Below are 14043 nucleotides of genomic sequence, written 5' to 3'. Positions count from 1 at the left end.
CTTTTCATAGACCCTCCCTTGTTTGCCAGTGTAGGTCTACAGAACCTAAAGAGTTCGGCAGAGGTGACAGATGACCTTATGTGACACCAAGGCTTCTATTTTCCCCTTGCTGCTTCTTCTCTTGTTCCGATCGCTCATGTCGCGATCAGTGCTGTGTGGGGAGGCCACCCAGGGACGGACTAGCACCTCTGGTGGCGGCAGTGTTATGACCACGTTCAGGTGCCAACTTTCCAGTCTCGATTCAGCCACGGATGTCTGAAGCTCTTACTTGAAATATTGGCCTAGTCTCTCGAGAGATGGCTCAGTGAATAAAGGTTTGATCTTCAGCACCCACAAGGTAGCTCACGACCATCTTAACTCCAGTTTCCACAGATTCTTTGGGCTTCCACAGACACTGGGCATGCCTGATATGCAGAGATATACAAGCAGGCAATATACTTATGTGTATGAGATGGTGGTGGTGGTGGTGGTGGTGGTGGTGGTGACTATGACAATGACGATGACAATGACGATGATGATGACAATGACGATGACGATGACGATGATAAAAATTATCAGGGAGGAAACTTTATATTCCCAGTCCATAAAGCCACGAAGCAATTAATATATGTTGTTTGAAGTTTCTGTTCTTTGGAGATAAGAAAACTAACACTAATCAGAAGGGAGCATGTGTGTGCCCCAGTACCTTAATCAGACTGGCAATTGCCAGGTTTACTGTTGCTTTAATGGGAAGACTGTCCTACCACACTGCCTGACATTCGACTCTTTAATGAGACTGGATGCTTTATTTGGCTTTTTTTTTTAATTTTCTTCTCTTGTGTGTTTTATTTTCATGACCTTTCCTTTTTCTCTATTGAAGGGTTTAAAACTTTTCTGTTGCTAAGTTAGACTTACTATATATTAAGGTATTATCTCACTCTCCGATGCCGATGCCACTAAGATTTTCTACATCTCCTTATTTACTGTTTACTTTTGTTTTGTTGAGCTAGGGTCTCTGTATGTAGCCCTGGCTAACCCGAAACTCTCCATGTAGCCTAGGCTGGCCTTGAACTTACAGAGCTCCACCTGTCTCTGCCTCCTGAGTTTTGTGTTGAAGGCCTGAGCCGTCATACCCAGCCTCCTTACTTACTCTTGCTTACGCTGTTATTAGCTTAGAAGTTTTTCATTTTCACATGCTTGAAGGCCATCTTTTCTTATACAGATTCTGTTTTCATCTCTGTGCTTCTGAGTCTGCCTACTCAGTACTGCACTGGGTTAAATGCTTCCCTGTTATTTTCTTCTCTGTGTGTTTTCAAGTTTAAATATTTAATTTAGCTGTAGTTGGTCAAATATCGTTGAAATGTGATTTCATTACCTTTTGCAAATGAGTAAAGAAATGGTTGACATCAAAAGAAAAAAGAAAACAGTTATCCAAGTAAAAACAACCTAGCAAAATGCAATAGATGTATTTAAATTCATCTGCTATTATTATCATTATTAGCAGCACATTATCAATTAACTGTTGTAGGCCAGGATCTGTGCCAAATGCTCACACTCATAATATCTCCACTTAGCAGATGAAGAATGCGAAGCTCAGAAAGGTTAAGTGATTTGCCTAAGGCCACACAGCTAATAACCACTGGAGCCAAGATATGTTTGTAATATCCTATAGCAGCAGTCCCCTCCTTTAAAAAAAATGGCATGAACACAGTTTATGATCCAGCTGCAAATAATTACCAAATTATCCTCCAGTACATCCTTAAATAGATGGAAATAACTTGGATATAACTAAATGTGGAACTAGCTGAAATTTCAAATGTTTCAAAGGCTCAAATCCTTCATTAAAAAATAGTTTTCCTTTGGGAATTTCTTAAAAAATTATAGAAAACTCAGCGATAGTACTTGGGAATGAAGTTTAGAATGTAAACTTACTTAACAGTAACTTATTTTTAGATAGGAAAGCCTGCGTCATCGGCTTCTAGCGTTATGTTCCTGTGGGGATAAAGACGCCATGAGGCCGGAAGCAGCACCCTGTGCAGGCAGGAAGGCACCGCAGCATGTGTTGGAAAGACTTTCATCACAGGGCTTAGGTTGGAAACCATCTGGGGAAAGAGTCTGGGCTCAGGGTTTCAGTTCGCGGTCGTTTGGCTCCACATCTCTGGACCTGTGGTGAGACAGAAACCATGGCGGAAGGGCATAGCAGAACAGAGTTGTTCACTTCTCGACTGGCAGAGAGGAGCATGGTTGGAATGGGGGAAAGGCCAGCATGGTACGATATTTACCTTGCAAGAGAAAACTCATGTACCCAGCCCTGGCCCCACTCTTCACAGATTCCACGACTGCCTATTAGTTGGTTTGATTTTATACATCAGTGGACTGATCAGAGCCAGGATGCTCTCCTCTAGTCAGAATGGTTTATCGACTTGGGAATAAAGCCCTTGACACATGAGCCTTTGTGGGAGATGCTTCATACAAAACGACAAGCACATGTACTGCAGGGGGAAAAAGACAAAGGTGGATGAGAAAGTTGGTCCCGCTCCACATCTATTGCCATGGAAGGTAAGGAACCATGACTAAGAGGTGTTCTCAGCATCCTCAGCAGTTAGGAAAACACATATTAAGGATGTTTTTAGAAAGACATATGGAAACATCCCAGAAAAGTATTCTTTAATTTCATTTTTAATTATCTGTGTGTGTGTTTGCGTGTGCATGCATGTGTGGGTGCATGCATGCTTGCACGTGTGCGTGTTTATGATGCTGTGTGCACGAGGGTGCTGGTGTTCATGTAGTGCAGAAGCTCTACCTGGACCTGGAGTTCCAGCTGGCTGTCACGTGGATGCTGGGGGAGCGAACCAGGGTCCTCTGCAATGCTCTTAACTGCGGAGCCATTTTTCCAGCCCCAAAAACATATTGTTAATTGTTAAGTAGTTTAATTAGAATTCTCCCCTACAGGGCTATGATGCTCCCACATCAAAAAGATGTGTTTGCTTAGAACATCAAAAAGCCCAGCCACAGGTGTGGGGTACATTTCCCTTCAACTTTCTGGTCAGGGGTTGCCAAGGGACCCTCAAAACAGCACAGGTTCTCACCAATGCATTTGGTTGCCCACCAGTACTTGAGGGTAAAACTCTACCACTAAAGACAACAGTGCGTCCCTTAACCAAAAGCAAGCAGGTAGTGAACTAATATTATTTTAAAATTTAAAGATGCAAACTGTGAAGTAAGACATCAATAAATTATGAAAAATTAATTTTCACTTTGAAAATTTGTGTTCTAAAATTAGAGCTCCCAGGGACAAAAGCACCAACCAGAGTACGCATGGAGCAACCCATGGCTCCAGCCCATATGGAGCACAGGATGGGCCTAGTCGGGCATCAATGGGAGGAGAGGCCCTTGGTCCTGTGAAGGCCCAGTGTAGGGGGGAAGTGGAAAGGATTGGGTGGGTAAGTGGGGAAGCACTCTCATGAAGGCAGGGTGTGGGGGATGGGATAGGGGATTTCTGGAGGGGAACACAGGAAAGGGAATAACATTTGAAATGTAAATAAAGAAGATATCCAATAAAAGAAAAGGAAAGGAAAAACTCCAGGGCAACCATTGAATTAAATTAAACTAAGATTTCAATTTCAAAGCAGAGAGCAATATCATTTGTGCTGATACAGATTCTCTTTCTCAAACAGTTTGTTTTACACTAATCTAAGAACATCTTTTCTTAGGAATAAAAGTCGTGGCTTTTATCGAGTCCTTACCTTAGAATAAATATAGCCTTCTGTTCCAAAGATTCACTTCTGGCTCATCTCCTTCATGTCTGCAAACTAAAAAATGGAACTTATAGACTGTTGCTTTTGCTCCACACAGAAATACTTCTGGGGTTTAAATGAAATGGTCACTTTTGCACATTGTCTGGCAAGAGGACTGCCACACTCTGTCAGTGTCATTGCTATTGTTTCAGCACTGTGGATCTCAAAGTGGTGCGTGTGTGTACATGTGCTTGTGTGCGTGTGTGTGTGTGTGTGTGTGTGTGTGTGTGTGTGTGTTTCCAACAGCAATAGTGATTAGGAGTTTTAGAGATCAAATACAGTCAGTACAAGTATTGTAGAGGCCAACACCAAGGCCCATGTTTATAATCCTTGGGTCAGGAAGATTGGGAGCAAATTAATTCAATCACAAAGAAGAATGAAGAAGGGAAGGAGGGAGGAGGGAGAGAGAGGAGGGAGGAGGGAGAGAAGGAAGGAAGGAGAGAGGGAGGAGGGAGGAAGGGGAAGAGGGAGAGAGAGAAGGAGGGAGGAGGAAGAAAGAGGAGGGAGAGAGGGAAGGAGGGAGAGGGAAGGAGGGAGGATCAAAAGGGTAGAAATTTCTACATTCTCTCTCCAAATAATCCTTTGTGAGAGGAAAAGAGAACAGTTTAGCTGTGATTAAGGATGAAGATGATGGTATAGAAGACAGTATCATGGAAACAAAATAGGAAACTCAAGCAGCCCTTCTGAGATGGTTGGAAATTTTTGTTAAGGCATATCATATATCCAGAACTAAATCTGAACCAGAAAAAAAATCTGAAGTGTAATGAAGCTAATCGTGCCTAATTAACTAATCATGTATTCATTAATATCGAGAAACTTTACAACAGTATGACAAAATGAATTCAATTAAGTGTAACAGGATGTTAAACAGGACTTTTCCTACTGCCTCTGAGTTTTGACAGAAACATGAACGGTTGAGAACTACACTCTTCTAAAGCAGAATCAGTTCGGTGCACTGGTTCTCCATGCACACCCGGCTATGAGAACAGAAAGCTAGGCTGCACCGAGTGCTTGCTCCCAGCCAGCATTCCCAAGTCCCATTCTGAGACGTCTGGTTCTGAAGGCCCCAAATCAGAATCCCAGAAAACTGTGTGCACATGGATTCCATGCCATTTCCAGTTAAAAGATTCAAAGGAAATCTAGACAAAAGTGCTCTCTGGGTCAGAGTTTTGAAACATTGAACTGGAATGACTCCAGATACAGAGGAGGAAAACAGGACATGGATAATTATAAAATAATAAGAAATACATTGATTCTGCCTTAGACTTTGAATGCAGAGTTCCTTAAATCTCTGGGAACCTCCTGGACCTCAGAGCCCCTTTGGTCCTAATGATGCAGGTGTCGCTGAGCTCCAGGATGACAACCATTCACTAGCTTTAAAGGACTGAGTCATGATTAAAGCTTAGAATTTTCTCTTCCCTACCAAGTTCTAGGAAGGGAAAGAAAATACTGAAAATCATGTTACCAATCAATCGTGCCTCCGTACAAAACTCTGCATTGCAGGCCCATGTGTCAGGAGGTTGACGTAGGTGGTTTCACAAGCTAGAATCTCCTGCACCCGGGACCCTGCAACCATTGTCCTGTGCACCTCTGACGACCACGTGTTGCCTTTGTTGTATCCTTTACAGTACATGAGCCAATGCTGTAAAGCGTCCTCGCAAGTCCTGGAAGCCAATTTCACAATTACTGAATCTGCACTCCTGATACTGACATCAGCAGCAAGGATTTGTCTTGTGTAAGCCAACTCCAGCTCCGTGTGCAAACTGAGCTGCGCTACTAAACAACCAGCAGATGCTGTGAAATGTTGGAAAACTGACTGTGGAATCCTCACATATCGAAGGGAAAACTATACAGTAAAGAAATCGTTTGGTTTCCTGTATGAAGACATAAAGGGAAACCTGAGGCGGTGAGCACATTGGTGGTCAGAGAGGCTGCTCAAAGGTTTGTTCCACAAAGCTGCCGTGAACCAGAGGAGCTTGACATTATTAAAAGACAATGACTTATTATCCTTTCTTCGTTATCGGGGTGCTGGGGACTAAGCTAGGGGTCTTTAAGCATGCCAGACAAGAGTTCTAACAAAGTAAGCTGCATCCCAGCCCTCTGAAATAAAATTAAATGGATAAGAGGGGAGCACAGGTGTGAGAAGACATAAAGCATTCTAATGCTTACATAAAAATGTTAATGAACTAATTTTCAAGGCAAATTCTCCCTCAACAGGAATTCCCAGTTTCAAGCATTGAGCCAACTTATTGTCGCTCAGTTTCAGCCTCGGAAGGGAAATGGAGGTACTGGAGCTCTAGTTGCTCTAGAGCGCTTTGTATAACAATTCAGAGGTTAGTATAGCAAACAAGTGTCTTTCTCTTGAGTCTTACTGAGTAGGACTTAAACCTAAAATGATCATCTGGATAATAATGGCACATCCAAGAGACAGTACGCGGAGTGTGGAAATGTGAATAGAACCGTGGAGAAATTACTTTTATCTTTCTTTATAGACAATAAGGTCACATACAGAAAGATAGAGTGGGCTGCTCAGAAGGACAGCAATAGGAACTGTGCAATGGTTCTAGAATTCAGCGTCTGACCGCCAGCACTGAGCTGCCTCACTTACGGCCCACAATGGTAGTTATTTTCACAGCACATGAAGCTGAGCAATGATATTCCCATTTTACCACCACTGGTTATAGCTTGAATATTATCGCAGTGCCTTAGTGAATCTCAATAAACTTATAAGTATATTAATACAATTATGCTACAAGGTTTACCAATTAGTTTCTGGCTGGAAGTTTCTCCCCAATACAGACAATGCTCATATTTTATCAACTAAACACAGAAATTGTTTAAAAACAATATTGTTGATTAAAAGTTATCAATTTAGGAGTTAGACATTTTTCTTGATTTTTTTATTATAAACTCTATTATTAAAAAAAAAGCATCGTGAATACTATATAACACATTGAGATTAACCAGACCACAAAACTGGACAATTCACTGGTCTCTCTGTTAGTCACTGTTTAATATTTATTTATTTGATTGTCTGCTTATTTTGGGATTTTTGTAGTTTAATTTTGTTTTTGTTCTTCTGACAGAGTATAACTCTGACTGTTCTGGAACTTTCTCTGTAGACCAGGCTGACCTCAAACTCAGAAATCTACCTGCCTCTGCCTCTCAAGTGCTGGGATTAAAGGCATGAAGCACCACTTCCCAGCCAGAGTAAACATTTTATTTATTTATTTATTTATTTATTTATTTATTTATTTATATCCCAATCATAGTTTCCTTTCTCCCCTCTCCTCCCAGTCCCTTCATTTCCCTTCCCCTCCCCCCACCCACCTCTCCTCCCATTCTCCTCAGAAAATGGGAGGCCTCCCATGGATATTAGCCTGCCTCAGCATATGGTTGCAGTAGGACTACACACATCTTCTCATATTGAGGCTAGAAGAGGCAGCTCAGTTAGGGGAAAGAGATCCAAAGGCAGGCAACAGAGTCAGAGATGACCCCTACTCCTGCTGTTAGGGATCTAACCTGAAGACCAAGATGCACAACTGTTATATAAGTGTAGAGGGCCCAGGTACAGCTCATGTTCTCTGTTTGGTAGTTGAGTTAACGTAACCATTCTTAAAAGCTACATATGAGAACAAATATAATATATTAATATGTTAATTTTCTATATAATTATATCATGAATTATATGTGTGTATGTGTGTGTGTTTTAATGAAGATTAGAAAATACTATATCTCCTATGGCTTTTTCTAACATCTTTAGCATTTTTATCTGCCTTCCTTCTCCCTCTGTATTACCTACTCCATTTCTCCTCTCTTAGAGCTATAGGTAATCATGGCTGGAGACAGAGGTTGAGTCAGTTTTCTCCAAGGATGAGCCCCTGACAGAGCAACCTTAAATAGACTGATTAGTGTGCGGATGCATATCTGGATAGACATATGTATGTATGTAACAGAAGTAGGACACAATGTCATAAATTTGAGGTGTCAAAGTATAGGTGTTGATGTGGGGGGAGACAAGAAATGTTGTAAATACAGTACTCATGCACAAATTATTTTTAAAAATAAAAGTTTAAATTAATTTTAAAATAGGATTGCTGTGTTGCTTTGATACAAGTAAGCTATGTTGTCAACAATCATGTTAGATCATGTTTATGATGAGTCAGAACTCAGCAAAAATGCATTGCTTATAAGCCATTCTTGTCATCACATAAATTATTGTGAACATCTTTTTAAGATCAGATAAAATGTATAAATTTCAAAGTACATCAATGTGATCAATAAGTAATATTTCTATTCTAATTCGCTTTTGAATTAAATTATAGTGTTGGCTTGAGAACAATTATGGTTTTAATTTTGGCTTTTTAAATCATAGTACCTTTCCCAAAAAATAGTAGATATAATAGGAGAGATACCCACAGTCAATCAACTGTAGAAATACAATGCATGCACGTGGCCAGGGATAATACCACTCTAGGTGCAGGACAGGAGACTGGGTTTTCTCCTAACAAGTAGCTACATATATAACATATCAGAATGTCCCTACCCTAAAATTCACAATAAAGCCAATGTGTATGAAAAAGAGAGTTTAAGAAAACTGTTTTTGCTGTTTAGGGGCTTTTAAATTTTGTCTTGGTTAAATTTAGGTCCAACCTGTAACGATGCATGATGTTGATATTTGAGTAGTTTATAGGGCAATAGAGTAGACTTTCTTTTCTTGGTCAATAAGCATCATGTTGAAAGGTTTTCTAGAGCAAATAAAGGCAATAATCGTAGCAATAACAACATCGATAGTGAGATGGGGATAAATGGAGGAGGAGATGTTCTCTGTCCGTGAAGTCATGAACACAGCAGAAGCTGGACTAAGGTTGAAAGGTTTGTTCCAGCCGCTGGGCACCACCTGGGCACCAAGGCATCTAGAAGTGAAACTCATTGTAATGACAACGGTGTTATCACCCAAAAGATGTGACTGTCGAGGCCAATTCAAGTTCTCATGTTATGAGGACACTCAGGACTCAGGAAGTCTCTCGATTATCACTCTACTGGTTGCTGATGTGTGTTTGTAAATGGTATAGGTACAGTGGAACACCAGCCATTTGTGCATCTGCTGAGATAGTCTACTTACCAGAGAGTGGAGGAAGGAAAGCAGCCCACAGTCACAGTTCAGATGTAGAAAGTCTCCTGACAATAAGGGTCATTGTCCAGCAGTTTCCCCTCCATCGTTAATATAGTAAAACAGCCAAGCAATCCTCAAGCTCTGAGATTACACATGGGCAGTTGTCTGTCTATTACTGGCTTTGTGACGGAGTTACTGGTAAGCTTGATGCCATAGTCTCTAGTTTCACAGCTACGCTCTCATCTGTGTTCAGAGATGTCCCTGAGCCAGTGTGTATTAACCTGCCTTGGTAAAGGCTGGCCATTCGTCACTGCATGTCCACCAAGACTTAATGCAATTTTAAAAAAGCAAATGCATGGACAACCAAAGTAGTAATGTTACAGTAAGGGAAGAAATAAAGATACTTTCATACTGAATGTCATGCCCTGAGAGTCTGAAGTCTTCTTTATTGATCCATTCAATCACCGAGTTGAATGTTTATTTTGACTCAGAACCCCACCTAGAGATCTATCCCATCTGCAGACACTAAACCCAGACACTATTGCTGATGCTAAGAAGCACTTGCTGACAGGAGCCTGGCATAGCCGTCCCCTGAGAGACGCTGCCACAGCCTGACTAATACAGATGCAGATGCACACAGCCAAACATCGGACTGAGTGCAGAGACCCTAATGAAGAATTTAGGGCAAGGACTGAAGGAGATGAAGAAGGGTTTGCAACCCCATAGGAAGAACAATATCAACCAACCAGAGCCCCCAGAGCTCCCAGGGACTAAACCATCGACCGAAGAGTACACATGGAGGGATCCATGGCTGCAGCTGGTTCCGTAGCAGAGGATGGCCTTATTGAGCATTACTGGGAGGGGACCCCCTTGGTCCTGTTGAGGCTCGAAGACCCAGGGTAGGGGAATGCTAGGGCTCTGAGGCAGGGGTGGGTGGGTGGGGGAGCACTCTCATAGAAGCAGGGAGAGGGGGAAGGGAATGGGAGTAAGTAGAGGGGAAACTGGGAAGGGGATAACCATTTGAAATGTTAATAAATAAATAGATGATAGAGACATAATTAGATAGATAGATAGATAGATAGATAGATAGATAGATAGATAGATAGATAGATAGATAAAAAGGGCACAAACCAAAGTACACAACAGGTATCTTTCAATGTTCCCTGACTCTATACACAAGAGCAGCATGTTCAAAAGCCTTTAAGAACCAGGCAGGTACTAGAAATGCATGGGACTGACTGACACGGGTGTGAGGACACCACTTCAGAAAGTGTCTGGCTGAGAATACAACAACCTGAAGTACATACGTGTAATCTGAGCTGCTCAATCATGCCTGGCTGGTGTCATGAAAAAAATGTTAAATACAATGATACAAATGTTTTCAGGAAAATCCAGGAAGATCTTTTAACATTAAAACATCTTTCCCATATATCCCGAAAACGAAACAGCATGCAATATTAATGGTGGCATGAAAAGCAGCTTGGGTTCCATTTATCTGTAAGGTGTTCCAAATGCCTTGAAGTGAAGCATCTTTTTGTGACTTTTAGATTATTCGGGTCACTTGGTAATGACGTTGCCAATTTGCCTTTCATCCATGGTGGTCGGATACACAGAACAGAAAAAAGTATATTAAAAGAAAAATCAGTGCAGCGGGCCTGTCGTCCTGAATGTGGTTACGGTGACTGACAGCAAGTTCGACGTGGCTGCGCTAACAAGACCCAATGTGTTTACAGCAGTCTGTGAGAGTTGTCAGGCTGCTACTTTAAATGCCAACTCTATTATTTTTAGCTTACAAAAGGCTACATTTTGATTCTGAGCCTTTGTTAAAATCATATTAGACTACATAGGAGAGGAAGAAAAAAAATCTTGTCTCTGGAAATGGTTGTCACATGGTATTTATTGTTATTCATAATGAAATCTGAGTGCCTCAAAATATAAGTCATATAAGTATTTTAGATGCTTGGGTAAGGAGGTATTTGAAAGAACACACACACACACACACTCACACACCCACCCACACCCACCACATACACACACACACACACACACACATCCAGAGATAAAGTAACCTCCAAACATCTTGAACATATATATATATATATATATCAGTAGATATATATATACATATATATATCAGTAGGTATATATATATATCTATCAGTAGGTATATATATATATGATATATATCAGTATCAAATATATACACATACATTTGAGTTCTCCAAATGTCCTGGTATTCTGACTCTAACTTGAAATAGATTTGTCTCCTTGCCCTACACCTGGTTTCCAGGTTCACTTAGTACAAAGCCCAATGATGTCCACTTGTGCATAAGAATCTTCCATATGCATAACTACTCTACTATTCTCCCACCTTCTCTCCCTCTTGTTCTTCATTCTCTTCTAGGTTGTAAGAGCATTTCTTGTAAGGAGAGATATTATTTCAGTGACAAGAGTTCATATATCCTAGACCGACCTCAAACTCACTATGCCCTGGAAGATGGTCTTGAATTCTGATCCACCTCCCCAGATTCGCTGCACTCTTAAAACTGGCATCCCTCCTTTCCTGCTTTCAGAATGGCGAGCTGCTGCTCCACTGTCCGACTGTCCTGACTGCAGAAGGACGGAGACCTGCATCAGCTCAGATCAGTCAGAAGGATGGCTGCTGCTCTTCTTTCAGAACTTATCATGACCAGGGCGAAGAATAGACATCTTATATGAATTCTGTTATATTTATTAAGATTTACTTTATTGTCATATTATAGACCATTCTGATTACTATGCAGTTCCCTTAAAAAGAATGTCTTCGGGAAACACTACTCGATTTGTGTGCCGCCATGGAGAAATCAATCTTCTTTGACCAGGAAACTATCTCCCTCCTGGATTGGTGCTATGTAGGCCTCTGGGGAGAAAAGATATCAATGGTCTACCTAATGCTGTAATCATTAACAGCACAAATATGACCAACTAGGACAGATGTACCCACTGGTGCAATAGCTGTAGGACTCTACGAGTAGTCAACCACTCTTGGCTAATGTGAGGTCTGCTTTGTTAGAGGGAATTCATACTTGGTGCTGTGAACATGGTAAAAACTTTGGCTAGGAATGTCATGGGCCCTAGGGGAAATCCTTTAATGTTGCTTTGCTAATAATCACGCTGTCAAACTGCCTTCTAAATATTTATCTTTTTTATCCTTTGTGCAGTTCTCAATGTTGGGGAGAGATGCTTCTTCTTGTAGTGGGTAGTGATTAATACAGAGATTCATAAACTGTTCACAGGGCTGAGAATAGCCAGCTGTGCGTGTTCAGCCACAGATGGGCTATCTACATAAACATCCGCCCACTGATGCTCAAAAATATAGTATAAGGAGAGATGGAAATAATTTAAAAGCCAGAGGATGGGGAGGAGTACCGTGAAAGGAAAGACTGCCATCTGGATATAACATGCCTGTTACCCATGTTACCCATGTCTGTTTATACACGTCAACTAACAGCATCTGTGGTTACATGCACAGGATCAAGACAGTTACAAATTCCAGCATGAAGACTGACCACAGGCCCCACTTGAAGAGATATTGACATCTGATGGTGACTATGTGAAATAGAGTCACTTTTCTTTGAGGGGTGGTTTCTGGAAGATTGTCCATTCTACTGGTTAACCCATGGTCATGAACACATAGACAGTGCTAATTAGGCTCGGTGGCTTATTTAAAAAAATAAGACTAGCTAAAAATGGAAATATTTTGGGGAAGAGAAGCAGGTGGAATTGGAGGACTGGGCAGATGATATGATTAAGGCACATTGTACACTTCTGTGAATTTTCAAAGCATTTACCTTCATTTAGCTGGGAAGACGGATCAGTCAGTAAGCTGCTTCCACTGCAACCAAGACGACTCAGACTTGATTGCTAGCACCCACATAAAATCCAGGCATTATGACATGCACTCACACTCCTGGCACTGGGGATGTAGAGACAGAACTTAAATAAATAAATCAAACCTAGTTGTAGTAATGGACATAACTGCAGAAGCTAAAAGAGAGAAGCATCTTTCCTAGTAAGACACAAATTACAGAAACTTAATAATAAAACTATGATTTTAAAAACATATTTCTTTTTCCTATGCCTATCCCACTCCTGAAGCACTGAGGTGTTCTGAGACACTTGCTGTCAACCATTCAATTTGACTTTCAAGCAGCTTAGTGTCCTGAGAGTCCATTTTTAGGTTAGAGACTGACTGCTTGAGTTTGTTCTTCTGTGAGGCCATCTCATAGGTCTAATCTTTTTTTTTTTTTACTTGTTTTCTTTTTTCTTTTTTTTTTTTATTAACTTGAGTATTTCTTATATACATTTCGAGTGTTATTCCCTTTCCCGGTTTCCGGGCAAACATCCTCTTCCCCCCTCCCCTTCCTTATGGGTGTTCCCCTCCCAACCCTCCCCCCCATTGCCGCCCTCCCCCCATAGACTAGTTCACTGGGGGTTCAGTCTTAGCAGGACCCAGGGCTTCCCCTTCCACTGGTGCTCTTACTAGGATATTCATTGCTACCTATGGGGTCAGAGTCCAGGGTCAGTCCATGTATAGTCTTTAGGTAGTGGCTTAGTCCCTGGAAGCTCTGGTTGCTTGGCATTGTTGTTCATAGGTCTAATCTTAAACAAGTTGTTTGTCTCTGAACTTCAATACAAATAACCCTGGTGATTGCCCTACTGGACAGACATGAGATTGAAATGTAGCAATACAACACTGAGGATTTGGAATGGTGTCTGGTGCAGAAGCGCGTGGTTATTGTGAGAGGAAGCTGTGTGGCTAGGGTGTATGCAGGAGAACATGATCCTGTAAACTGTGTTCGTTATCATCACACAGCAGTTTCATACTTGCTGGGCGGACTGCTTTTCATGTTTCATTTTCCATTCTGTATTCCCAGCTGGGCCAACCTCCCTGATTTAAGTATTGTGGTTCTGGTTTCATTGCCATGAGCATCCTTATTCAACCAAAAAACTGAAACCATGACTTTCTATGAACTAAAATACAACCAGGCTTATCCTTGCCAATAATTAAGTTAAATCAAAAGTGATTAATGCTGAGAATGGTGCTGCATATCTTTATTTCCAGCACTCAGGAGGCAGAGGCAGGAAGTTCTCTGTGAATTTGTGGCTAGC

The 14043-nt window shown here is 41.3% G+C and overlaps 1 pseudogene across 1 annotated transcript in view; it reads right to left on the bottom strand.

Moving 5' to 3' along the window:
• The window catches only part of Dcdc1-ps1 (doublecortin domain containing 1, pseudogene 1), a 411937-nt pseudogene that overhangs the window by 180436 nt on the left and 217458 nt on the right, over positions 1-14043 (bottom strand). Inside the window, 1 exon segment of the transcript NR_175340.2 lies at positions 3726-3784. The product of NR_175340.2 is annotated as a doublecortin domain containing 1, pseudogene 1 (transcript).

This window comes from Rattus norvegicus, chromosome 3 (assembly GCF_021556685.1).
Source record: "Rattus norvegicus strain SHRSP/BbbUtx chromosome 3, alternate assembly SHRSP_T2T, whole genome shotgun sequence".
NCBI classification, from domain to species: Eukaryota; Metazoa; Chordata; class Mammalia; order Rodentia; family Muridae; genus Rattus; species Rattus norvegicus.
The sequence above is the reverse complement of the archived record's forward strand: the minus strand, read 5'-3'. Positions and strand labels throughout refer to the sequence as shown.